Below are 27354 nucleotides of genomic sequence, written 5' to 3'. Positions count from 1 at the left end.
AGGTGATGGGGAGGAAGGCAGCAAATCACACTGCCACGTGTGTTCCTATGCAACAATCTTGCATGTTCTTCATATGTACCCGAAAACCTAAAATGCAATAAAATAAATACATGGGGAAAAAAAAGAAATTTTACAACCCAAATGTCCATCAATGATAGACTGGATAAAGAAAATATGGCACATACATGCCATGGAATACTAATGGAATACTATGCAGCCATAAAAAAAGATGAGTTTGTGTCCTTCATAGGGACATGAATGAATCTGGAAACCATCATTCTTGGCAAACTGACACAAGAACAGAAAACCAAACACGGCATGTTCTCACTCATAGGTGGGTGTTGAATAATTAGAACACATGGACACAGGGAGGGGAGCATCACACACTGTGGTCAGTTGTGGGGAGCTAGAGAAGGGGCAGCGGGGGAGTGGGAAGGCTGGGGAAGGATAACGTGGGGAGAAATACCAGATACAGGTGATGGGGGGATGAAGGCAGCAAACCAGCTTGCCATGTAGGTACCTATGCAACAATCCTGCATGATCTGCACATGTACCCCAGAATCTAAAGTACAATTTAAAAAAAAAGAAATTTTCCAATAAGAATTGTAAAAGTTATTCATTCAACTCAGTAGATTATTACCCTTATGGCTTTCATAAAAAGCCTAATTAGGACATCGAGGAAATCATTCCTATGATTTCCCTATTGTTTATGTAAAAACATTATAAAAATCTTCTATTTGAAAAATTATCATGTATAAAATTGCTACTACCCTAAAACTTTTGGTATTTCTGGCTTACAGTTTAATATTGGAAATGCAACAGTCAATTTCTGAAAGTCACACATACAGTACATTCTTTGGAGTCTTCTTTGTTTGATCCCCATTGAACAACACATGAAGCTTTGTATTTTTTCACCTGAGTAAATAGTACCCTGCATTTCACCCTTTGAGGTCAATACATACGTCTCACAAGACAGGCTTTTCCTGCCAATTCTAAAGAAAAGCAAAAGCTCAACATCCATGCCACCTGACTGAGAGTCAAGTCTATGCTATAATTCTTACTTTGCAAGGCCAAATGCTGGTCACCAGTTGTTTATATATGGTAATGTTTTTTCAGTAAGAAAGGACAATATATATCTATATTCTGCTCTCAACTTTGATTACTAACAATTTCAAATGACTTACTAAATACTCTGATTAATTAAACATTATAGTATGCAGTAACAGGTGTGCAGAAGAGTTGCCAATGTCTGTATAGTGTTTATGAGTTCAGTTGTTATTTGCCAGAATAAAATGGTATTTAATTGATATCTTGAATTTCTAACTTGGCAACAGCTCTCTTTCAAATGTTTCGGCTTTCAATAGGAATAATTGTATTTAATTATCTTTAAATGTCAATTGTGGGCAGAAGTGTATTTTCAATTCTTAAAATATTTCAAATTATTTACAGAATGAATTAAGGTGAAATTGCTAGTTTTCTTTTGAATGTGTCTTAAATTTTATGCTTTGAAAAAAATTACTGTGATTGAATTGTGCAGAACGAATATATTATAAATTTGGGAGTTCAAAACAGCAATAAAAGCTTCATTTTCATGGCTTAGATGAGTCTCTATAACTTGAATTTTTGTTAGATGCAGGAGCCAGATTTTTTGGAGTACACTTGTGCCAGCAGTGACCAAATCATTAGGGTTTTCTAAGAAACCCTTTGCACTCTGTGGTATTTGGGCATGCCTCATGATAGCATCATTTTAAAACATTAAGTAGGTATGAAAGCCAAGAAAATACAAATATATAGATGGCTTCCATATTTGGGGACAGGATAGTATTTATAGTATTTCTATATTAAGTCCACGTCTCATCCTACGTTTGGATAAAGATTTGATACGTTGTTAAATAATAGCTGGCGTGGATTGTTTTGGCTACTTCTGAATATATTAGAAAATCAGTTCCATTATCATGTCTTCCAGGTAAAGTCTGGTGATTATTTATGGACTGCTAAACCCTTATTGTTTAATTTAGTCTTTGACCACCTAGCTTCTTTCTACTAATCTTATTCCAGAAGCAGCTTTCTCACAGATAGTTCAGTGTGAAGTCTGATTGCCATTCTCAGCAGACACCTTCACTATCCAGATGGGACAAAGCTGTGTCCTATTCATCTACATGTTGTTGTTGTTGTTTTTGAAGGAGAATGAGACCCAAATGGATGTGGGCATTTGTATAAATATTGTTTGTATTGTTTCCTACCACTACATCCTAAAATGAGCCTCTTCTTTTGTATAGCTACAATGGACTGTATCAGAAATCAACCAATGTAGACCACATATGCTCTGCACAGTAGAAAATACTGAGGATCTTGTGATCTTATCCTTATCTTTTTTGTTTGTTTGTTTGTTTTTGAGTTGAGATGGTGTCTTGCTCTGTTGCCCAGGCTGGAGTGCAGTACAGTGGAATGATCACAGCTCACTGCAGACTTAACCTCCGAGGCTCAAGTCATCCTCCCACCTCAGGCTACTGGCATGCACCAAGACATCAGACTAATTTTTGTATTTTTTATAGGGATGAGGTCTCACTATGTTGCCCAGGCTTCTCTCAAACTCCTGGGCTCAATCAACCTGCCTGCCTTGCCCTCTTAAAGTGCTGGGATTACAGGCATGAGCCACAGTACCCAGCTATTGTCTTAAATACTATAAAATCTTGGGGATAAACAGACTAAAGCTTCTCATATGTAGAATTTTTAAAAAAGAAGTAGAATTTAGTCCACTATGCCTTAAATATACTAATTTTAAATGAGTCATTTGTTCAGAGAATCTACAGGAAAAGAAGTTATGTTTATGAAGAATAAGTATGGTCTTTCTGCAGTTTAAAAGAATAAACACCCTTTTAAAAGTGACAGATGGCAATGAAATACCAATAAGAGACAGAAAAATAAAAAATAAAATAAATAAAATGAAAATGAATAAAGTGCACAATAGTAAAAATACTGTTTTTACATAATTTGTGTTCTACTCAAGGAGACAGACAATAAACACATAAATATTTTAAAAACTTGGTGATTTCATGTGATAAATGTAAAAAGGAATAAAAACAGGGTGTGTGATAATGAGTGAGGGACAACATTCAAAGGATGATTGGCTTCTCTGAGACAGTGACATTGAGGTGAAGTCTGAATGGCTAGAAGAACAATGGGAAGTGTGAAGATCTGGAGGCATAAATGAACTTAAGGTGTGTGAAGAATACTAAATCCAATGTGCTTGGACAGTGATGCATGCCGGGAAGAATAGAGTGAAACGAAGTTGAGGAAGTAGTCAGAAGCAAATCATATGTGATCTTTATGCATAGATAAGCAATTAGGATCAGATTCTTTTGTCAATGAAAAATATGTTCAATGCACTTGAGACATATAAAGGTCTAATATTTTTGTAAAGATTTTAATCAAGCAGTTAAATCTTTGAAAAAAAAAAAGTCATTTCTTAAGAGTTATTTCTTCTGAGAACAGTGGCTCATGCCTGTAATCCCAGCACCTTGGGAGGCCAAGGCAGGGGGATTGCTTGAACCTAGGAGTACGAGACCAGCCCCGGACACATAGTGAGACACTGTGTCTACAAAACTTTGAAAAAAAATTCTGCAATCTACATATATATATTTTAAAAAATCTTTGTGAAAGAATTAGAGATCCTTGGTAAATAAACCTCAAATAGGTTGAATTTCTTTATAGACTAGTGTAGGGTTTAAAGATAATTTTAGAAGCAAGTGTGTTTGTACAGTCATTGTTTTGGGTGTTTTTTAGATCCCTGCTACTCTTATAACCCTAATGCCTCACCTTTCCCAGTCTATTCAGACAGATACTGGAGCCACTAATACCCTGATTCCTAAACAAAGAAACAAACTAAACAAAGCAACAATAGCAAAATACAGAATTAAGTGAGAATCAATTATTCCTAATCTTTTGGATTGGTGTTCTGGGCCTATAAACTTTAGGCGAAGCCTCAGCAGGTGATGGTAGTGGGGACTACCTGGGTTTGATCACGGCCATCTCTTAGATTTTTGGAATAGCAGCTTGGGACCATGGTGAAATATAAGAGTGATCATAATAATTAGATTTAGCATAATCAAGGCAGCCAAGGGTAAGATTTATGGCTGCTGCCATCCAACTTTCAATTTGGTCCTCTAATTTCATGTGAGCTAACATGACATGGGATAGTATATCCCAAGATGTGTCTAAACAAAGTGACACCCAAGATAATTTGGGGTGGCATGAGGAAAACCTTTTAATTTTAGGTACATTTTAGGTAACTTTAATGTATATTATGAAGAAAATAAGTTATTAATCAATCAAACCAAGGATTAGATTAATCAGTCAAACCAAGGATAAATATTCATGTTTTTGAAAAGCCCAAGCCAATCTGGTTAAATTGAAATAATACCAAATAAGACAAAAAATTGCCAGTATCATAGCTGAAAGATGGAAAATTAAGAAATGCTAGCATTTACCTAACACAGATGTCAAAATTGAAATTATGGCTTGTAACTTGACTATATTGAAACAATAAGTATTATGATATTAATTACAAAGTACAAAAGCGGTAACTAAAACTTACTACATGTTTATTAAATGCCATTCATTGTTAAGTGTAGTCACAAATATTAACTCAATGTTCACAAAATTCCTATGAAATAATAATTATTAATATTATTTGATAAAGAAAAAGTATAAGTAACTTACCCAAGGTCACACAGCTAGGAAGTAGTAAAGGCTAGTATTCTGGCTTTGGAATATTTAACTACCTTACTGTAGTGAGTTCAACATGGTGATCAGAAAGATGGCAACCACCTTTAACTTCTCATTTTTCTTCACTTCCGTTAATGGGTTAGTACCAAATTCTGTTCTTTTTAAGTACTATTTACGTATCAAATAGATCTCTTCAAATTATAATTTTCTCACTTAGATGACGGCTATACTCTTTGCTTCTAGTTATTTCCAATCTCTTTTCTAATCCTTCCAAAAGGATGTATCTAATATTAAATTCTGATGAGTTATTTCCATGCTTCAATCATATTTGCAATAGAAACTTAAGCTGAGTGATACAGACATTGCCTCCTTCCATACTTTGAAAAAAAAGCATAAAGATGTTAAAAAAAAAAAGGATCTTAAAAACATTAGAATTGAGAACACAAATGGAAAAATCAAGAACATCAAATAGTTGAGGATATGGTTTAAGAATTGTTGGGTTGGGTTAGAAGAGAAGATACTGAGTGAGAGGATATAGAAAACAGCCTTGTGGATGTAAAAATGACATTATTTGTACTAAAAATATCTGAATTCAAACATTCAGTTGTCAAACACCAATCAGCAAACAAGTTTAATTACTTACTTTTTCAAAAATAAATGTGTTGGTTTTCTTGAGAAAGTGCTAAGACTCTTTTGGCAAGGAGTGCTATTTAAAAGTAATAATCTTTTTTTTTTTTTTTTTTTTTTCTTATTGAGAGCCTAGTCTGATGTGAGTCCATTCATCTACACTGGTTTTAGGTAGGAAATCCAGTGAGATTTATTGGTGTCTCTATTATTTTTCCCACAGAAATTCGAGTGTGGTTAATGGTGTAATTGTTAGCAGAAATTTTCTTCTTACAGCATTGTTGGTGGGCTTTAAAATCTCTTGCACTTATCCTTTTTCCTTCTTGCTTTTAGGTCTGCAGTATTTTCTTGAGGTGGAAAAATCCCTATTGATTCATACCAGGCTTATAAAACAAAATGTGTGCTTTCACTTTTTATAGGCAAATGAAATAGAATGATTATAAACAATGAACTTGCCAATGTGATACTGCTAATCAGCTTGTTTAAATAAAACCCAAATCATATGCCAGATACCTGCCATCTTGTAAAGGAACAGTTTATGTTCTTTGTATGTGGCCAGGTTTTATCTCCCAGAGATTTGATGTTATGAGGCTGGAATTCAATTTGAATTTGGTTAGGAATGATATTAAGTCCTAGATACTCTGCCAGAACATATCTTTCCAAACAGGTGGGAAAATGAGGTGAGGTGGAAAGAACTCTACAGTGATGCAGAAGACATGCATAAATAGATTTATTTTTATAATATCCTTTCAAAAATCTCAGCTTTTTTCAATTACTCAACTAGATCACAAGGTTAGGAAGTTTTCATTACCCACTTTAACACAATACAGAGGAGACAGTTCAATATTTGTAAATATTCATTTTTATAAACTCTTTTGACATGTATTTCATAGATCTATACACAGCTTATTTGTTTTGATTTGCCTCTTAAAAAGACATTTATCCTTTAAAGAATCCTATGGCACGGAACATTTCTCTTGGAAATGCAAAGAAATAAATGATCTCTCTGCTTTTACATATGACACTGAGCTGTTTCTTAAGTGGAATGCAGATAAATACCTTACCAAATGTATGAAATGCTGCTGTCAGTGCATATTAATCTGCATGCCTGTGGTGAAGATTAGGTCATTCTAGAACACTGTGCTCAGATAAGACCATACAACTATTTATATTTATCCCTTTTAAAATTATTGCTACTTGGGTAAATTCCGAAATTTTATTGAATATTACTTCCTGGCTCTCTTGCCTCACACACACAAACAATGGTTTGCTGCATTCATCTCCCCGTCATCTATATGACATATTTCTGCTAAGTAAAAGAATGTGTCTCTGCAAATACTACATATTTTGTATTTTTAAAAGTAAGCATATGGGTTCTCAATAAAATGAGCTTATGTTAAGCATTTCATTCTAGTTAATTAGTAGCAAGGTTTAAAATCTTGTATCATGTAACAAATGTCAGAAAAACTCAAAACAATTCCAATCGAGTCTGTATTCTGAATCATGGAGTATTTCTGTAGTACTTGGAAAACATGACATACTGGAAGAAAAAATGCTTAACTTTCTGGAAAGATATCATGGAAATAAGCTGTGCTAATGCCATCCTTCAGAGAAATCAACCTCCAGCTCTTCATATACTGAGCTGTCTCTTTCTTATTTGATTCTATTTCACCTTCCATGACCCTGTCTTGACTTAGTGAGACTGGAGAGGAATCTCCACTTCCCCCTTATCATATACATAGCATATGTCTATTTAATAAAGAAGTTAATGGCTTCTTGCTTGCTAAATTGTAACCTCAGGTAGCATCTACAGGATTTTTTTGTTCAATAAACTGAAATCTCTCTTTATTTGAACCTGGATCTGCTGACCCTACTAGTCTCTGTAACTAATAAGCTATTACCTCAGCTGAAATGCTGGTGTCTGAAAGACTGATGAAGAGAATAACCTAGCGTGGCCTATAGATCTTCTTAAAGACAATGATGTGCTAATATAGCCCCTAGATTATTGAAATGACTCTGATAATGAGCACATCTTTTTCTTTTCTTTTTTATTATACTTTTAAGTTCTGGGGTACATTTGCAGATTGTGCAGGTTTGATACATAGGTATACATGTGCCATGGTGGTTGGCTGCATCCATCCCCCTGTCATCTACATTAGGTATTTCTCCTAATGTTATCCCTCCCCAATACTCCCACCCCATGCTATCCCTCCCCTAGTCCCTCCACCCACTGGCGGGCTCCAGTGTGTGATGTTCCCCTCCCTGTGTCCATGTGTTCTCATTGCTCAAAACCCACTTAGGAGGGAGAACATGTGATGTTTGTTTTTCTGTTCTTATGTCAATTTGCTGAGAATGATGGTTTCCAGCTTCATCCACGTCCTTGCAAAGGACATGAACTCATCCTTTTTTATGGCTGCATAGTATTCCATGGTATGTATGTGCCACATTATCCAGTCTATCATTGACAGGCATTTGGATTGGTTCCAAGTCTTTGCTATTGTAAATAGTGCCACAATAAACATACGTGTGCATGTGTTTTTATAATTGAATGTTTTATAATCCTTTGGGTATATACCCAGTAATGAGATTGCTGGATCAAATGGTATTTCTAGTTCTATATCCCTGAGGAATAGCTACATCATCTTCTACAGTGGTTGAACTAGTTTACACTCCCACCAACAGTGTAAAAGTGTTCCTATTTCTCCACATCTTCTCCAGCATCTGTTGTCTCCAGATTTTTTAATGATTGCCATTCTAACTGGCAGGAGATAGTATCTCAATGTGGTTTTGATTTGCATTTCTCTAATGACCAGTGATGATGAGCTTTTTTTCATGTGTTTGTTGGCTGCAAAAATGTCTTCTTTTGAGAAGTCTCTGTTCATATCCTTTCTTTTGTGCAGAATACTAGCATCTTCCTTGTGACCAAGAATCAAAGTATTAAGAAATAAGGCTGGCCTTAAATTAAACTGTTGGAAGGCAAGACCTGTATATACATTGAAATATCTATAGAAACTTATAGAAATATTCATGTAGATGTCTATGAAATTAGTTTTTACTTCTGCCTCTCTCTTTGCTCTTCTCTCTTCTTTCTCAGGTGCCTGATATTTGTTATTTGTTTGTTTGTTTTTGAGACAGCCTTGCTCTTGTTGCCCAGACAAGAGTGCAGTGGCAGGATCTCAGCTCACTGCAACCCTTGCCTCCTGGGTTCAAGCAATTCTCCGGCCTCAGCCATCCAAGTAGCTGGGATTACAGGCACCCACCACCACGCCCGGCTAATTTTTATATTTTTAGTACAGACAGGGTTTCACCATGTTGGCTAGGCTGGTCTCGAACTCCTGACTTCAGGTGATCCACCCACCTTGGCCTCCCAAAGTGCTGGGATTATAGGCATGAGCCACCATGCCTGGCCAGTCTCCGATATTTGCAGGGGAAATTTCAATTTCCATTTGTCCCTCTGGAGTCTGCAGTCCATAACTTATCTTGGACCTTCCCTACTATAAAGAAAAAAAAAATTAGTACCTGTTTAGTTAGTAGAGAGCAATGTCACCTGATTTCTAACCTGACAGCAGGTAAACTAACCCAAGTAGTTTATTATTGGGGAAAAGTATAGTATCTCTTTTCTCTGATAACTTTCCCTTAAATGGTGGCATTTTTGTGAAAGCGCTCCTTGCCTTTCTTATCTGCATGAATTATTTTTACTGGATTTAAAATTTAAAACAATTTTTATATATACATGTGGATACTTTCGGTGCCCTAGGAATGGCCCAAATGATGCCATAATAAGAGAATGAGCCTGATACTCACCTGTGTTTTACACTCACTACTTATATGGCCTTTGTCCAAACTCTTGACTTCTCTGGGCCACCCTTTTTTGTTTTACAAATTTAAAAAGTTAGTAAATATAAAGCCTATATAACAATGTCTGGCACACAGTAAGCTTTTCATTTCCTGCACGTAGTTGTGTACATATTAGGTCTGCCATAACTTGCTTCAATAGGGACATGAAATGCCATTACACATCATAACTGCATAAATACCATTATATATCAAAAGCTTGAAAGGATCAGTGACAATCATATACATTTACCTCCTAAAAGAGCACATCTGTTTATAAGGGTGAATTAGCAACTCAGGAAGCTCCCTATTATAATCACAGAAACCTTGAGAAAGGATGATATCTCAAAAAGCCCATAGGAAATCTTAGAAGTAATGGTAAGCAGTTATTTATCATGCTTTTAACCGGAATTTCCTTTATTAATGACTTATTCACACATTCATATTTGTATTCACTGCCTGTCATATGCTATGTCAAATATAGTATGTGTAAATCTTCATTCTGATAGTGACAAATAAAGCTGTGAAGTATATCATAGTGTAATAGGACATTGATCATTGGATTTGCTTTAAAGGCAGAAATGTACAGTCATAGGAAGAGACAAAATAGAGCCAAAGACTAGGAGGTGGAACTGAGAAGAGTAGCTGGGTCTCTGTTATATATTTTTCTGATTTTAAATTGTTTCTGCTTATATTTGGTGGTGTTAAAGATTGTGAAGTATTTGTTTGCTTAAAAATAATTGCAATGGGCCAGACACAGTGGTTCAGGCATGTAATCCCAGCACTTTGGGAGGCCAAGGTGGGAGGATCACAAGGTCAGGAGATCAAGACCATCCTTGCTAACACGGTAACCCTGTCTCTACTAAAAATACAAAAAATTAGCCAGGCAAGCACCTGTATTCCCAGCTACTCAGGAGGCTGAGGTAGGAGAATTGCTTGAACCCTGGAGGCAGAAGTTGCAGGGATCAAAGATCAGGCCACTGCACTCCAGCCTGGGTGACAGAGTGAGACTCCATCTCAAAAAATAAATAAATAGGCTACACTGGAAAGATGGCAGAGCAAGAGCAAAGAAAAATCCCTTTGGTTCCAGAAAATCTCCTGAAAAAGAGGAAGACTTATCAAGCCCTCAAAGCAACCCAGGCAAAGCAGGCACTTTTGGCAAAGAAGAAGCAGAAGAAAGGAAAAGGGCCCAGGTTTAAGCAACTGGAATCATTCTTACATGATTCCTGGCGGCAGACACATGACAAGGTGCATGTCAGACGACTAGAAGTGAAACCTCACACCTTGGAATTGCCAGATAAACATTCCTTGGCCTCTGTTGTACACATCGAAAGGATTGATGGCGTGAGTTTACTGATGCAGAAAACCATTGCAAGTCTTCACCTAAAAAAATTTTTTGTGGTGTCTTTGTAAAAATCACCCCCCAGAATTTAAAAATGCTGTGTATAGTGGAACCTTATGTGACCAGGGGACTTCCAAATCTGAAGTCTATCTGGGAATTCAATTTGAAACATAGACAAGCCAAGGTCAATAATAAGACCATCCCTCTGACAGACAACACGGTGACCGAGGACCACCTGGGGAATTTTTGTGTGATTTGATTGGAAGACCTCATTCATGAAATTGCCTTCCCAGGGAAGCATTTCCAGGAGATCGCATAGTTCTTGCACCCTTTCCACCTCTCAGTGGCCCATCATGCTACCAGAAGTAGAGTGGTCTTCCTTAAGGAGATGGGCACACCTGGCTCTTGGGGTGAACATATCAATTAGCTCATTGGCCAGCTGAACTAGACCCAGGTGCCAAACTGCAATAAATTTTTATAAATGAAGTGGAAGCATGTGTTTTTCGGTTTTGGAGACTTTGTATCAAGTATCTTTAGAGAAGATTATTTCCTGCTTTATCTTCAAAAACCAGAAAGGAAGGGTCAAAGAAAAGACAGTAGCTGGCTGGGTGCAGTGGCTCATGCCCATAATCCCAGTACTTTGGGAAGCCGAGGAGGGCAGATCACCTAATGTTGGGAGTTCAAGACCAGCCTGACCAAGATAGCGAAACCCTATCTCTACTAAAACTACAAAAATTAGCAAGGTGTGGTGGCTCATGCCTGTAATCCCAGCTACTCAGGAGGCTGAGACAGGAGAATCACTTGAAATTGGGAGGCTGAGGTGGTGGTGAGCCAAGATCGCACCATTGCATTCTAGCCTGGGCAACAAGAGTGAAGCTGTCTCAAAAAAGAAAAGAAAAAACAGTAGCTTATGTTTATGGTAAGCACCTCTCATCAGAGTCCAGTTCCAAGGGAAATATTATGACGTTTTCTACATTGGCTGCCCCCTCGTCTGAAATCAGCACATTCCATGGAGGAAGGAGTCCTGCTTTGCTGCATCTCCTATCCTAGGGTTTAATGTTGGTAACTGAGTAACTCTAGCATTTGTACAAGGCTCCCTAAGAATCCTGCAGCAGTGGACAAGCCCAGGGACCTAAGTGAATCTGGAGATTCCTGGGGCCTTGTTGTGAAAAAGACTTGAAATATACATGGGAGGAAAGGTACAAAAATAAATGTTCACTTGTCTCTGCAAATAAAATAAAATAAAATAATTTCAATGAAAGCACTGAATATCGTGCAGTTCTTGCTATTCAGAGCCCTCTGTAAAATATCATATTCTACTTTTCCAGCCCTTTCTCTTATTCTTCCCCTGAAAATACACAAGTTTACCATCCAACATAAATGTTTTCCTCCAAGTGTGTCATCCTTTTACATCATCCTGCCTTTGCGCTTCTATTTCTATGTCTTAGCTCATCTTCAGCTGACAATTTCCAGTCTACTTCTTATTTAGATTAAGAATAATTAAGAAACCAGTGTCTGGGGAAGGAAAGAAAGTATAGTTTTCCTTTTAAATATTTGTGAAAAGGAGGAGAAAGATGAGATGACATTGAGAAGCCTTGGGGATGATTTTCTTTATTTCATTTTTTGGTCTTTATGGATATGTAGAATCTTGCTTCAGAATGAGAAAAAGAAATTGATAGAGGAGAAAATTGCATGTGCTGGTAAAAAGAGGAGGTCTGATAGAAAAAAACTGGAGGAGACAGAAATACATGGAGTCAAGAGTAAGAATGGGTGTGTATTTAGATTACAGGAGGCATATGACAAGGCTGGAAAGAGCTGATGGAAAGTTATTCATATGCTGTGGAAAGTAAGAGTAGTAAATATATAAATGAAGATAAAGATGAGGGAAAGCCAAAGAATTTGAGCAACTCGTGTATGATGGTCTGCATCATCTCAGTAATATCAAATGCTGAAAATGAGAAATGCAGGGTTGGGGATGGTCACTGTAGAAGAGTAGAAAAGTCTGGAGGAGCTATCACAGGAAATAAGATCGGCTGTCAGATGAATTTAAGGAATGCAGAGTTAAATTGAAGACCTACTTAAGATTAGATACATACAGAGATGATGCACGTTGCATTTAAGAAATCTCATATTTTGTTCATACCTAAGAATACCATGTGATGTAATTTTACAGTTACTTTATGGTTAAGTTCATAATAGATAGAGCAGATAATGTGCATAATTATATGTCAATGTTATCACTGGCAAAAGAGCAAACATTCCTGAAATTTGCAGAAGCAACATTCTTTTCTTTGCATTTAATTGTAATAAAATGAATAAATATTGGTTGCCAAAACAATCTAACATAATACCAGCTCTGACTATTCTAGATAGAACTATGTCTGCAAAGTAGCAATCACTTTTGGAGGTTTCAGACAACTCTAATGTATTCTGTTTTATAAATGTTGATATATTTGATTTTTGTATTATGTAAGTTGTCAATTTAGAACTGGGCCTACAGTGTTAAATGATCATTCTTACCATTTTAGATGTGATACTAGAAATTGGGTAAGGCTCAGCCACATTTTGTATGGAGAGGAGAGCATAGAGCTAATACCCTTAGGCTTTTACTATAGGCTAAAGTAGAAACTGCTGATAACAATAAAATCAGGAGTAGTGCAGGCCTGGAGAGACAAAAGTGCTAGCAGTTTTGCCTTGGAAAGGAGAGAAAAACACAATCTTCTATTTGCGTGTATCTCTAATTACATTTAATAATATAATAGTAACTGCTGAAATAAATTCACACCCAACATTTCTAATTGCTTAAACAACCAGAAGTTTATTTCTTACAAAATGCCCCTGAGCAATTCTAGATTATTGAAAAGTGGGCGACACTCTGTTTCACTTAGTGATTCAGGGACCCATGTTAATGGAATCTCTGACCTCTTTATCACATGGCTGCCAGGGTGGTATAGTAGTTTCCTTTCAATGCAAGAATGAAGATCATGGATGTTGGTGGGTAGGTATGATTAAATATACATATGAGCTAGCCTAAAAATGTTGCACATTGCTTAAGCTAATGTCCCATCATCCAGAACCCTGTCATGTGGCCAAATCTAATTGTATGAGAAACTTTAATCTGGTCATGTGTCCAAGAAAAGAGGAAAAGGAGTTTGAACAATTCTGTTCCGTTATCAGTAACGTACTAACTGCTGAGTAGGAGGAGTGGGAACAGAACTGGTCTATTGATCTAACAGGGAAAGCCATCTTCTATTTAACCCCAGTCTCCACCTAATGGTGGGGAACACTGGACTGGTTGCCTTCTAGTTAGTTGTTGCTTGAATGCAATTTTTAAATTTAAAAATCAGCAAGCAACCTAATTATCTAACAATTGGAGACTGATGAATATAATTAGAATTTACTTAACGCTGTTACTATAAATGACCTTTACAATGATAAGGAGGTGACATGGAACACAGTTGTGATTAATGCAGGATGTGAAGTTTTATCTCCACTATGACTGTTAACAGTGAAAATAATGAGTGTATTTTAACTGGGGAGCATACGAATATTTATTTAATGTAGTGAAATTTTTAATTTTTTTGAATTGTAAAAATTTCTGCTACTGCTGCAATATTGATTATGTAATAAATCTTGCAATTTTTTTTTTGATGGAGTGCCCAGGCTGGAGTGCGGCAGCGCAATCTCGGTTCACTGCAACCTCCGCCTCCTGGGTTCAAGCGATTCTCCTACCTCAGCCTCTGTAGCTGGAACTACAGGCCTGTGCCACCACACCTGGCTAATTTTTAATTTTTAGTGGAGATGGGGTTTCACCATGTTGGTCAGGCTGGTCTTCAACTCCTGACCTCAGGTGATCCTCCCGCTTCAGTCTCCCAAAGTGCTGGGATTACAGGTATGAGCCACAGTGCCCAGCCACATCTTTCTTTTTAAATGAGTACAAGCTTCTCAAATGTGTTGAAGTGTATATGTTAAGGTATGGTAATATGTATGTTATCATTAACTGGCTGCTATGGAATGCTCTAAATTCAGATTATACTTCCTTTATAATGCCAATTTGACTTCCAATGTAGGCTTTTATAAGCAAGTATACCTAGATGCACTCTAAAAACTTGACATCATTTTTGCCCTTTGTTAGTCTGTGGTCTCTGCTATGTATTAAGCAATGATTATTTTGCTTAATATTTTGCTAAATATTTTCTTATATTTGAGAGTTGGGTTTATGCAAACATATCCTAAACATTGAAAGTTTTAATTAAAACAAATGAGGATGTTCCAGAACCCCTGTATTGTCTAAGTATTAAATTAAAAAAAAAAAAAAAGAACCACTTACATTAAATGTTGGCCTATTCAGCTAGAATAAACCTCAAAGCTTCAAAGAAATCAAAGGAAAGGATTTTGAGGGATAAAATATGAATTTAACTCCGATTTAAAATTATTTTCCACCTTTCTTCTAATACTTTCCCAACATACAAACATCTGATTATCATAGATATTGATATATGAAATTATAGCCAGAATAATTATAAGGTGAAAATTACTCAAATTTTGTAGGTATGTTAAACTATTTCCTACTGAGAGACAAAAAGTTATGTGTGTATGTGAGTGTATATGTATATATTTCTATATGTGTGATGTATGTTTTAGCATACATATACACTGATTTTTCTAGTTTCCCTTTGTCTTAGTACCAATTTGTTAGTGTGATATTTATCGAGTTGGTTTATGCCAGTCGGTTTTGACATTTCAGTATATGATTATATATATATATATGTATATATATGGGCACCTCTGGTTTCATGCATGACCATGAAATATTGATTTGGTCATTTATAAAAACCTACCAAAGTATCTCTAGCTTAAGAAAATTGCTCTTGAACTTTCGTATACATAAGAATTAACTGGATCATTTATTAAAAGTTTAGGTTCCTAATGAAATAAAATTGGAGGTAGGCATGAACATACATTTATAAGTACCACCCCATTCCCCACAAAGTGCTTGATTCATGGATGACACACCAGGGAACACTGCCTCAAGTTGCCAATGAAGACTACATAGGACTATTAGACTCTTGTATCCTCTTGCATCAAGGCTTAAGCAAAGTGCTTTTTCTGAAAATAAGATTTTGTGTCTTTCCAGATTTATCTTTAATCTCAAGTCTATGGTAACACATGGGGACCCTGACCAATAACCCAGACTTCTTTTGCCTTCAAGTGTGAAATATCTAAGCTTTAGAACAGGGGCTGGAATACTATCATGGCCTGTGGGCCAAGTCTGTTCTGATATCTATTTTTGTAGGACTCATGAGCTGAGACTGTTTGAAATGGTTAAGAAATAATCAAAAGAAGAGTATTTTATAACACATGAAAATTATTTTCCAATTTCAGTGTCCATAAATAAAGTTGTATTAAAACACAGCCATGCTCATCTGTTTGTGTATCTATGGCTGTTTATGCACTTTAATGGCAAAGAAACCACTGCAGAGACTGTGTCTGGTGCTTTCATTTCTTCTCAATAGTGATAAGTGCGGTATCCATCAGTTGACACAATTATAATTCTGCAATGTTTAAAGTGCCATACATAGTCATAACACAACATAAGCAAAACATGTTTATTATGCAGTGACATTATAGTCATGCTAAAGTAATACAGCATATGTCAACATGAATATCACCACCTAAGCACTCATCACAGTGTTGCAATCTATAAGAAAGCAATAATCAGAAAGTATTTAAAATTTACAAGTGGTGTGTCTTATTATAGCAGAATTTCTTCACATGAGTCAAAAGTGAAATGAGGATGTAACCGAAGTTTCTGCATTACTCATTTGTTAGTTAAACAAGGAAAGACATTTGTCAATGTTGAGTTAATTGACTCATGGGTTTGATTGCAGCAGCTGAGGAAATTTGTTCAGAGAAAATAAATATGTTTAAGACTATTAGCCTTTTTGTGAAAAAAAAAAAAAAAAAAAAAAAAAAATGTTGCCCAAAGAATCAAGAATGTTGACAGCAACAGCAGTAATCAATTGAAAAACAAGGCAAGTGCCATATAGCAGTTTCTGTGACTCTTGATAAACCAATAAATGTTACCAATACTGCTCAGTTGTTTGAAGGGTCAATCTTGAGTATAAACTGATTGAAGCATTAGTACCTATAAATAGTCTACATGGAACAACTACAGGCAAGAAAGTTTTGAATTTGAGGAAACAGTAATTCGGTACAACCCAAAGTGGAATCAGCCAAGGTGTTACAACGGATAGTGAAAATACATACACAACAGAGATGATTAGTTTTACAAATTTACAAAACTTATGAAAATAAAAAGGTGTTTATTGTTTTTCACTAGGAATTTTGTAGAAAATAATTGAGTCTAATGGTCCAAAAGTGTCAATAGTAAACATTATTTACCCTTATGCCTTAACCATCCATAAATTTTTGTTGGAAATAGAATATCATGGGTTGCCTTATAATATAGTCATTCCATAGATTAGCAGTGGTCAAGATTTATTATAATTTTTACACTCAGAGATGAGACTGAAATTTTTCTCAGCAAGAAGAACAGCCCCCAACAATTTTAAAATACCAAATTATTTTAGAAATCAGCTTTGCTTCAGACTTGATAATATGTCCTGATGGATTCAACATAAACTCACAAACAAAATAGTGCTTGTATATGAAATTTTTTACTGTAGTAAATTCATGTTAACAACAATTTACAAAATTGTTTAAACCAAACACATTGATCTTTTATTGCTGTATAACAAATTACCATAAACATGGCAGCTTAAAATAATACTCATTTATTAGCTCACAGTTCCGTATGCTGAAATAAAGGTGTCAGCCAGGCTGAGTTCTCATACGGAGGGGCTGGGGAAAACCCACCCCCAAGTTCATTCTTGTTGGCAGGATTCAATTATTTTTAGTTGTAGGACAGAAAACCAAATTTCCTTGCTGGCTGTTAGCCAGAGGCCACTCTGAGCTTCTAAAATTTGTCAACATTTCTTCCACATGGTCCTCTCCATCTTCAGGCCAACAGCGATAAATCAAATCCTTCTTATGACTAGAATCTCTGATTTTCACCGTCTCTGAACTCCAGACCAAATTTAAAGGGCTCATGGGGCAAGATCTAATCATGGCATTAAAAGCTATCCTCCTGTAATCCCAGCATTTTGGGAGGCCGAGCCGGGTGGATCACGAAGTCAAAAATTCGAGACCATCCTGGTCAACATGGTGAAACCCCGTCTCTACTAAAAATACAAAAAAATCAGCTGGGCATGGTGGCGCGTGCCTGTAATCCCAGCTACTCAGGAGGCTGAGGCAGGAGAATTGCCTGAAACCGGGAGGCGGAGGTTGCGGTGAGCCGAGATCGCGCCATTGCACTCCAGCCTGGGTAACAAGAGCGAAATTCCGTCTCAAAAAAAAAAACAAACAAACAAAAAAAAAACGCTATCCTAGTTACAGGCTTAGGGACTATACAAAGTGTACATTCCGGGGTGGAGATCTTGGGAGTCATCTTACAATTCTACCTATTACACACAAGTAAGTCAAAGTACTTCATATACTTTCTGTGCAGTAGAAGGTGAAATGAAAGGCAAGATATTCATTTCCATTCACATTTGCCATGGCTATATTTTCCAAATTCTAACTACAGATCCAGGTAGTGTTTTTCAAGCTTCAGTTCAAGTACAAAGGAAATTTCTATACTTAAAAATCCACTTAGCTGTGCAATAGAGAAAGTCTTTCATAACCTTCAATTGGAAATAATTACTCTGCAATGTAATGACAGGCTAAAAGGAAAATATCAAGAGAAGAATGTAATAGAATTCTGTAAATGCCTTCCAAGCAAAAAAAAAAAAAATGCTCAATTAAAATTGTATTCTTGTAAACTGTCATAAGTATTTGACAATATCTGTGTGAAAAAATATTGTCAAATATGACATATGTAAAAATCTCATTTCAGATCAGAATTAACAGCGAAACATTATTTTGATGATAGATGACAATATATTTAAACCCTAATTAAGCAAAATATTATTTTGAAAAAACAAAGAATTACATTCTTGTTATTAGTAGATCTGTATTAGAAAAAAGTGAATTGTATAATTATTATCATTTGAATTTCTTCAACATGAAATTTCTTTTCTTCTCTTGTTAATTACCTACATAATATCCATAATTTTGCCTCTTAACCCAGTAAATGTAAAATATTTACTATTTGTCCCTTCACAAGAAAATTTTGCCATCCACACCACACTCATTCACTCCTCACTTTATGAAATTTTCTATGGAACCATGCTAGTGATAGTCTATATATTTTGGTGCTTGTTTTAGTGTGATGTCATATATAGGGCTGGCTACATAGCACCCTTACTAGGAATGAATGTCTATATGATTTTCCTGGCTTTGTCATTCTCTTTTAGCCATTGCTTGTCTATATATCTTTAGCCCTTATGTTAGTTAAGTTCAATTATAAATTTCATGCTCTTGAAATTTCAGCACACATAGAATTTTCTAGCAATTAATCTCAATTTTTGAAAATATTATTTGGTAGTAGATTTAGAAGTTATGTAATTTTATGTGTGTACATATATATAATAGGCCAAAAGTGGGCCTATAAAAGTGGAATAGGAAGTTTGTTGGTGAGAATCCATCAATAAACTCGTTTTTTTCCCCTATTTGCAAAATGATAAGGTTGAAAATGAAACTGGTAGACTACATGTATCACAGTTCTGCATTATTATTAATATTAAACTCTCCTAAGAAAAATTTAACATCACAATATCAGGGTATTCTTCAATAAAATAATCCAAAATAACTGTTGTCCATTCTTATTTTTTTGACCTCCATTTTGAGAAGAGTATACATCATGATTTTCTCAGATATTATTCACTCACAGGATTTCAATTTACAAACACTGAAGACTCATGACTACTCTTAAGGAATTTTGAACTCTCTCTTCAGTGTCATATTCCAAACTTACATGGACTGTCAAGCTTAACATGTCCAAACTGAACTAATTTCTTCATTATCTCTAAGTAGCTAATAAAACCAAACAAATGACCGTACCCTTCTCCATGAATTTCCTATTTTAGTATGGTTTCTTCATCTTTCCTAAATACTTAATTCTCCATTTATTTCCATTCTTTAATTAAATAAATGTTTAGCACGTGTTATATGCCAGACACTGTGTTAGTCACAGTGGGAAGGCAGAGGGTGAATGAGAAAGACTAAGTTCCTGCTCTGATGAGCTCACACTCTGGTTTGGAAGGCAAATAATAAAATTAAGTAAAATAAAAACAAATGCAAAATATTTATAAGTTGTGGTTAATGCTATTCATTCATTCAAAACACTTATTGAATTCCTTTCTCTGGACAAGATAGTGGACTAGTTATTATAGATATAACAGTGAACAAAATAGGCAAAAATATTTCTTTCTGGAGCTTGCAATCTAGTGGGAAGAAACAAGCAAGGAATTGAAAAAGAGGATATAATCAGGGTCTCCATTATATTAAATGTACAGGAAATTCTTTCCTATGGTGAACACAGACGCTGTGATCTAAATGATGAGAAAAGGTATTCATTCAATGAATGGAAGGATGAGTACTTCAACTAAGGGGAGCAATGTATACAAAGATTCTGAAGCAGGGCTGATTTCATGTACTGCAGTATTCCCAGCATATGTGTTACACTTGTTCAGTAAATATTAGTTAAATTTGTGACATGTAGTATTGGGTATTAAAAAAAGTGTTGCAAGATGAGGAGAGAAAGAAAGGCTATTCAGAGCATTGCACACTTCAAAAGGAAGTTAGATATACTCTAACTGTAAATATAAGCTATTAAAGAGTTTTAAGTAAGGGATGATATCATAGATTTACGTTTGAGGAAGTCATTGACCATATCATTACCATCTACCACCAACCAAGATGGTCCATTTCTTCAACGAGTGGTTTATGCCAAACTATATTTTTCTTCACTCAGTAAACTTTTAATGGCCCATCAGCATTCCATGACTGTACATACATGTTTATGTCCTCTCTACCTAAAAGATTCTTACATTTCCTTTCTCTCTGAAATCTTCCACCTATATCATTTAAGACTCACCTTTATTACCACCTATTCTATAAATCTTTCCCTGACTCCCCTAACAGATTTAGTTGCTCCTTCTACAGCAGTTTCCTTGTAGCTTCAATATTACTATATTCCAGCCTATTCCGGATTACATGTTTGAATCTCTCTCCAGTGATTTGAACACGAACTTTCAAAATAAAGACTTTAAATCTTATTCATGTTTATATATCCTACATCTTTCACTGTGCCTAGCACATACTTGGTATTCAGAAAATGTTGACTGAATAAAGAAAGAAAACTATGAAATATTTTATTCCCTGATATCCTCTTTAGTTGTTATTACTGTTTAATAGAAACCATGATTTCCAGGAGACTGGTAGATTCACAAAAATTAATCACTTTCACTGTTAGAAGCAATATAGTTTGGATAAATATATTTGGCTAAAAAAGAAAAATAGATTGAGTTTGGATTCTGATTACTAATTCCAATTAAGATTAACTTTAAAAAAAATCTAGATAAGTCCTGCAGTTCTTCTGTAAATGAGGAGATGTTTCATAAAGGTCATTGTCTGATGGTGGTAAATATATAATCTATTTATTTTTAAATGAAAATTAGATAAATTGGTAATTTTATTCAATTAAATTCCATATGAAACTGAGAGTTATGAGAATTAAGTTTGTGTGAGCCTCTTTTGATATCCATGTTATTCACAGGTCAATGTGGTCTCCATCTTTATTTTATTTTATTTTTTATTTTATTTACAGAGGTTTGTGGAAAACAGGTGGTGGTATTTGGTTACATGAGTAAGTTTTTTACCGGTGATTTGCAAGACTGTGGTGCACCCATCACCTGAACAGTATACATTGTACACAATTTGTAGTCTTTTATCTCTCCTATCCTTTCCCTCAAGTCTCCAAAGTTCATTGTATCATTCTTATGCTTTTTACATCCTCACAGCTTAGTTCCTACTAATGAGTGAGAACATAGGATGTTTGGTTTTCCATTCCTGAGTTGCTCCACTTAAAATAATGGTCTCCAGTTTAATCCAAGTTTCCACAAATGCCATTATTTTGTTCCTTATTATAGCTGCATAGTAGTCTATGGGGTGTGTGTGTGTGTGTGTGTGTGTGTGTGTGTGTGTGTATCACAATTTATTTCTAAGACACTTGGCTATTTCTAGCACTTGATTTAGTGTTGTTGAAAAGTAGAAGGGACTCAACATATGTTAAATGGTTAAAGAAAGATGCAAATGAATCTGCATAACTTCCCAAGTACTTTCATAGCAAACTCATGCGTTTTTCTTTTCACCTATTATCATATTTAAGTAACCTCAACATTACACTAATGACAATCTTAATGTCATCTCACAATGTCTTGTTCTACTCAGCTCTTATAAGTTTCCCTGTCAAACTGTGGCAGTTACCCACTTGCAAGGCTGTGCCATGTGTCATTCGGAACTCCTTCATCTCCAGGAAGATCAAATTTGTAAAAAAAACTTCTGTATTTTCAAATTCCACCTACTGATAGTCATTAATTTTGGTTGTTCTTGCCATAGGCAGCCTCCAGTTTTTTCTTCAAACTATATCATATCTTTAACCTCATTTGTACCTAACTTGTTTCCTTTTAGCCACAATGATTAGTCAGCCATTTTAGCAGTGTTCTCAACTAGCACACCAGGTGCACTTCATCATATATTTCTATCTTGATAGTCTTTATAATTTCTTATAATTCAGTTTGATCACTTTGACATTTAGATGGCCTCTACTTTAGACCATGCCCTAATTATCATTGGCTTTGACTTTTAATATTGTTTATTTTTAGGGCATACACAAGGTAGCTCAATATCTCACCTTGCCGAGTATTTTGTTATTTCATAATGCTTCTTCTCATTCTTCTGGTCTCAGGCATAAAAAATCAATTTTAGTATACCAAATATTTCATTTAACTTTATTGAATTTATGTCTCTTATGTAGGCAGTAATCCCATTATTTTCAACTTTGAATATTTTAAATCTTCAGTAAGTGATTTATACATGTAGCTAAATTATAATTATCTGTGTAGCAAACACAAAATTGGGGTAAGTGAGTATTCCATTGTCGTTCAGGAAAGTAGTCTTGCATATGTACCCATTTGTCACATCAATTCTAGCTGTGACGAATCAGATTAATTCTTTGGAGGCAGGAAAATTCAGGAATCGGATGAAGGACTTTCTGAAGGTGCAATCAACACAGATCAGGAACTTTCCATTCTCAACCATGAGGAACAATTAGTGCAAGCTTGACATTTAGTTCTAAATTAGAAAATCGGGAGCCAGTATCAATAGAAATCAGGAACCAGCAACTTCACTAGAATATCCAGGCTGCATTAGTTCAACAGAAAGCTCAACTCTTGGCATGCTTTCAAGTTAAGTTACTCATTTATTTTAATTTTTATACTTTGACCAGTATATGAATACATAATTATTTCCCTAATAGATTGCAATCAATTCTTCCTTTGGGGATGACTAGTAAAGGACTGATTATGCTTCACATTCTTAGATCTTTGTTTCTTTGCAGACCACCTAGATAAGAGTTTAACCCTAGTAAGAAACAGAGGCATTCCTTTTCCTTTTGCTCTTTATGTAAATACATTCCAGATTCATCATGCTTTACTTAAAGTAAGTAAAACTGAGTCCAACATTCCACGTGATGCCTGGCATTTTCTTTCCTTGCTTCAATGTATGATTTCCAGTTAAATTAATCTCTTAAGATATAAATTCAATTGGAAAAGGATATTGGTTGGTATTTTTCTTAGAAAGTTTGCTAAGATTATATTTTAAGTTAGTGTTAAAATATTTATGAAAAAGCACCTTTGATGTTAATATTTTAACATATGAAAGTGAGTACATATGCATTTGTTCAAACAGCTTTCAATGGAAAGAATCACTTGGACAATTTTCAGAGTTGTCATACTATAAACTCCCTCTGCTTATGATCACTCACCCATAAAAACAATGCAAATAATAATGTAGATAAAGGCAAATAAAATTTAAAGCTGATGCATTATGAAAAAATGCCCTCAAATGTAAACTTTTAGTTACCAATAAGCAAAAGTACAACTCAAAATATTAAAATTGATGACTATAAGCATTGTTTACAAGTGTAAAAAAGGACATATTTAAAGATTAATATAGGGAACCAGAGTATGTTTAGTTTGTCATCCAATCTGTAGACTATCATATTAAAACTGTAAAGGTTACACTAAATAAATGTCAGCTCAATTTTTACTATTACAAATACTGTGGTTATTAATACTTCAACTTTTCTCAGTAGTTGAAAAAAGCATGCTAAATCAAAACAAGCCCAATAAATGTTAAAACTAAGACAAACATATTCCTATAGTGAAAACCCTTTTGCAATAAGGTATTAGTCAGTAGCTCAACTCATTTTTCTTTTCAGAGTTTAGCTGTTTTATTCATCCACATGTTTTACATTTGTAAAGGATGTGGCTTCTTTGAAAGACATTTTGGCTTACATCTTTGCTGTTGTATGAGTAAATGAAAGCAAATCATCCTGTTGTAAAGTATAAAGACAAAAAAAAATTTGTCAAGGTTGCAAACAAGTATAAGCCTGTAATACATATAAATAATCTGGATTAAATATCAGGGTTGTTGGAATCACAGTTAAAAAGTGCTTCTCTCTGCTTGATATAAATCATTAATGCTATGTTTAAGAACCTTTATTGAGCACATTTCTTCCTAAGTTTGAACTGCTGTATCAACCTGAATGAACCAATGCTTCACCTACCCCCTAGGAGTTCAGATGCTGGACAATCTGATTCAGCAAAGGCTCACACTGTTCTGTCATCCATAAACTAGATAAAATGTAACACAAACACAGATCAGGTCCTTGAGGTCACTAGGCACAGTGTGGAACAGACTGGTTGCACAAGAAGTTTGTTTTTTTAAGTCAACACCTTGCACAGTGTTCTTGATTTCACTGATGTTAGCTTCAGTGCACAAAAAGGGGACTTTACTTCCACACTGTGGGAGCATAAAGCATATCTTAGGAAAAGAGGGAGATGGTAAGGATATTCCGGCTAATAAAAAATAGAACCTCTCATTTGCTTTAAAATTATTTTAACTTAACACTTTTTAAAAAATAATATGAATTTCAAGAGATAGAAGAATCTAATAGCTAAAAGCATGGACTCTAGAGCCAGTTCTAAGTCTTAAAGCTGTGTGACCTTGGGCAAGCTGCTTATTATCTGTATGCCTCAATTTATTCATTCATAAAGTGGGAATAATACTAGCAAATGCAGCTGAAAGAAAGTATGTAGAATTAGAAATTGAGGTTCAAAGGGGAAGAAAGTTCTGTAACCAGTTGTCTCCATACTTGAAAAATCAGAAATATGAACTAGGAGAGGATTTCTTCTGAGCCTTAATATTTAAAGACCCAGAGTGAAGGCAGGTAAACGCATTTGTTTTCTCATTGGCCAGCATGTCAGAGGATAATAGGATCAACTTGGTCCAAGGAAAGCAACATGCAAAAACCAGAAAAGAAAATTAGATTTCTTCCCTAAGAATTCCAGAAAGGTTGCCAGAAAAAAAGACAAGTTTTTGATAGAAAGAAGAAAGCTCAAGTAAATATGCTGAGAGACAGATTTGATGTCAGTTCTGCCATTAAATGGCTGAGTGATTAGAACAAGTAACAACAGTCTCTCTGAACGTGGACTTTCTTAAAAAAAAAAAAAAAAAGGAAGTTGGACTATCAAGCATTACAGATTGATGGTCTGGGACAAATTCACATACCAGAAATGAGACTTTTTTTTTTTTTTTTTTGGTTCACAATGTTTAAAAGATTTTGAATCCAAAATCCTAAAGAGAGAGCATGCATTTCCTGATTCCACCAGTGTTTCAACTACTTCATCCTTTATCCCCTTACTCACTCACTCACTTCAGCCCTGACAGCATTTGAGCTTGAAATTTCTCTGCCTCTCACTCTACTAACATTTTTCACTCACTCTAAAATTCAGTCAGACTGCACAAATAATGATACAATGAACAGTGATACTGGCTAATCATTAGGATCCTTTTACATGCCTGGGACTTCACAAACAAATATCTAACCCTCAAAACAACTTTAAAGGATAATATAAGGAACATGGCTGTGCTTTGGTCAAGAATAGGCCCAGGTAAACATCCAGAGTGACTCAGCAAGTTTAGAGCACAGGCATATAACTCCACTTGTTATCACAGCCATGTAGCCATAACATGGGAAGACTCATCATTTGGCTCTAAGCCTCTATTGTCTGTAAAATGTATAATTACCCTGCTGACACCGTACAGGTGCACTTGTACCCAGAAAGAGAGAGATAGAGCCATCTGCAAAGATGGAGAGCAGGGAACCAGGGCATGCATGGCTCCCCTCGTTCCCAGAGAGAGCAAGAGTTAAGCTGCTGACCCTGAAAGCAGGAGAGAGCTGGCTGTGCAGCTATATGTGGGCGACACTGGACTAAACAGCCATGACAAGGTAAACTGTGAGAAAGCTAGTGTGAATGAGCTGCTGAGAGGAGCCACAGAGCTGGAGCAGACAGCTGAGACAAGGCGGACAGTGTGAGAGAACTAGTTTTAAGTAAGCTGCTAAGAGCTGCTGCTGAATAAAATCATCTTTCACCTGCCTACAGCCCCCCAAGTGTTCTTTCACTATCTGCTTATCCACACACTCCCCTTGGACCTCAGTACGGGCTGGAGCCTGGCCCTAGGCATGACAGTTGGTGTAGTCATGGACCTGACAGGTAGATAACATTATATTTATTTTAGAGAGAAGGAAACGGGGGCTAAGAAATGTTGAGTGACTTGTCTTAGGGCACATAGTTTATGAATAGCAAGGCCAGGGTCCTAATTCCCACCTAATGGGAACCAAGGCTGACATTCTTTCCATTACACAGTGGGAACCAAGGCTGACATTCTTTCCATTACACCATGCTTTGTTATGCTGTCATTTACTATTGCTATTTAAAAAAAATTGAGTTATCTGAAAGAGGTTCTCATCCAGAGTACCATATTTTCTAATTATGCTGGAGAAATGAGTTGCTTCCATTCATCAAATGAGGCAACTTCAAGATTAGGCCATCCAATAGGTTTAAGAGACACTTCACCCAAACGCTGGGGAATAGACGTTCTATGAAATGCTTCTGCTCTTTTAAGACAGATCAAAATGTGCTGTTTGAGTTATCATCTCAGCGTTTAAAGATTGCGTCCTTTGCTTGCATTTCTAAAATGAAGCCTCCTTCCTGGTTATTTTCTAATGTTAGCTGCTAGGAAGCAATACCTACCCAGATCATGATGTATTGCCAAATGCATGTATCTCAAAAGTGTAATTAAGCTAAGCATCTGGTGAGTTTACAGATGCTGAGGCCATGGTTATGCGGTAAACTTCTTGAAGGTTAATGGTACAAGCCACTAACAACATGCCGAATCATGTATTTAAGGCATTTGGCTGCTGACCAACAGCCATACTCTCCTCAGAACCATTCCTTCTCAGCATCTTCTCCTTAAGCACCATCTGAATTACAACTGGTTAGCATACCGAGAAAAAGAAGTGTTACTATTAATATTACAAAGCCAGTACAGCTGGGATAAAGCAGATTAGCTTCATTTACCTCAAGTGTCGACAAAAACTTCAGATAAGTACGAATTCCAGTTCCAGGTTGTGTGTGATAACATGAAGCATGACAAAGACTAACAATGGCAAATTTAATTTCTTAGCTACTAGCTTG

General features: G+C 35.7%; 1 protein-coding gene and 1 pseudogene across 1 annotated transcript in view; both read left to right on the top strand.

Moving 5' to 3' along the window:
• CFAP299 (cilia and flagella associated protein 299) overlaps positions 1 to 27354 on the top strand; it is a 615251-nt gene that overhangs the window by 348078 nt on the left and 239819 nt on the right. The gene's annotated exons all lie outside the window — the stretch shown is intronic.
• Positions 10190 to 10976, top strand: LOC116524489 (annotated as a pseudogene).

Source organism: Sapajus apella, unplaced genomic scaffold (genome assembly GCF_009761245.1).
Source record: "Sapajus apella isolate SASKATOON/1434 unplaced genomic scaffold, GSC_monkey_1.0 scaffold45, whole genome shotgun sequence".
Lineage (NCBI taxonomy): Eukaryota > Metazoa > Chordata > Mammalia > Primates > Cebidae > Sapajus > Sapajus apella.
Note: the sequence above shows the minus strand (reverse complement) of the source record. Positions and strands in the feature narration are given on the sequence as shown.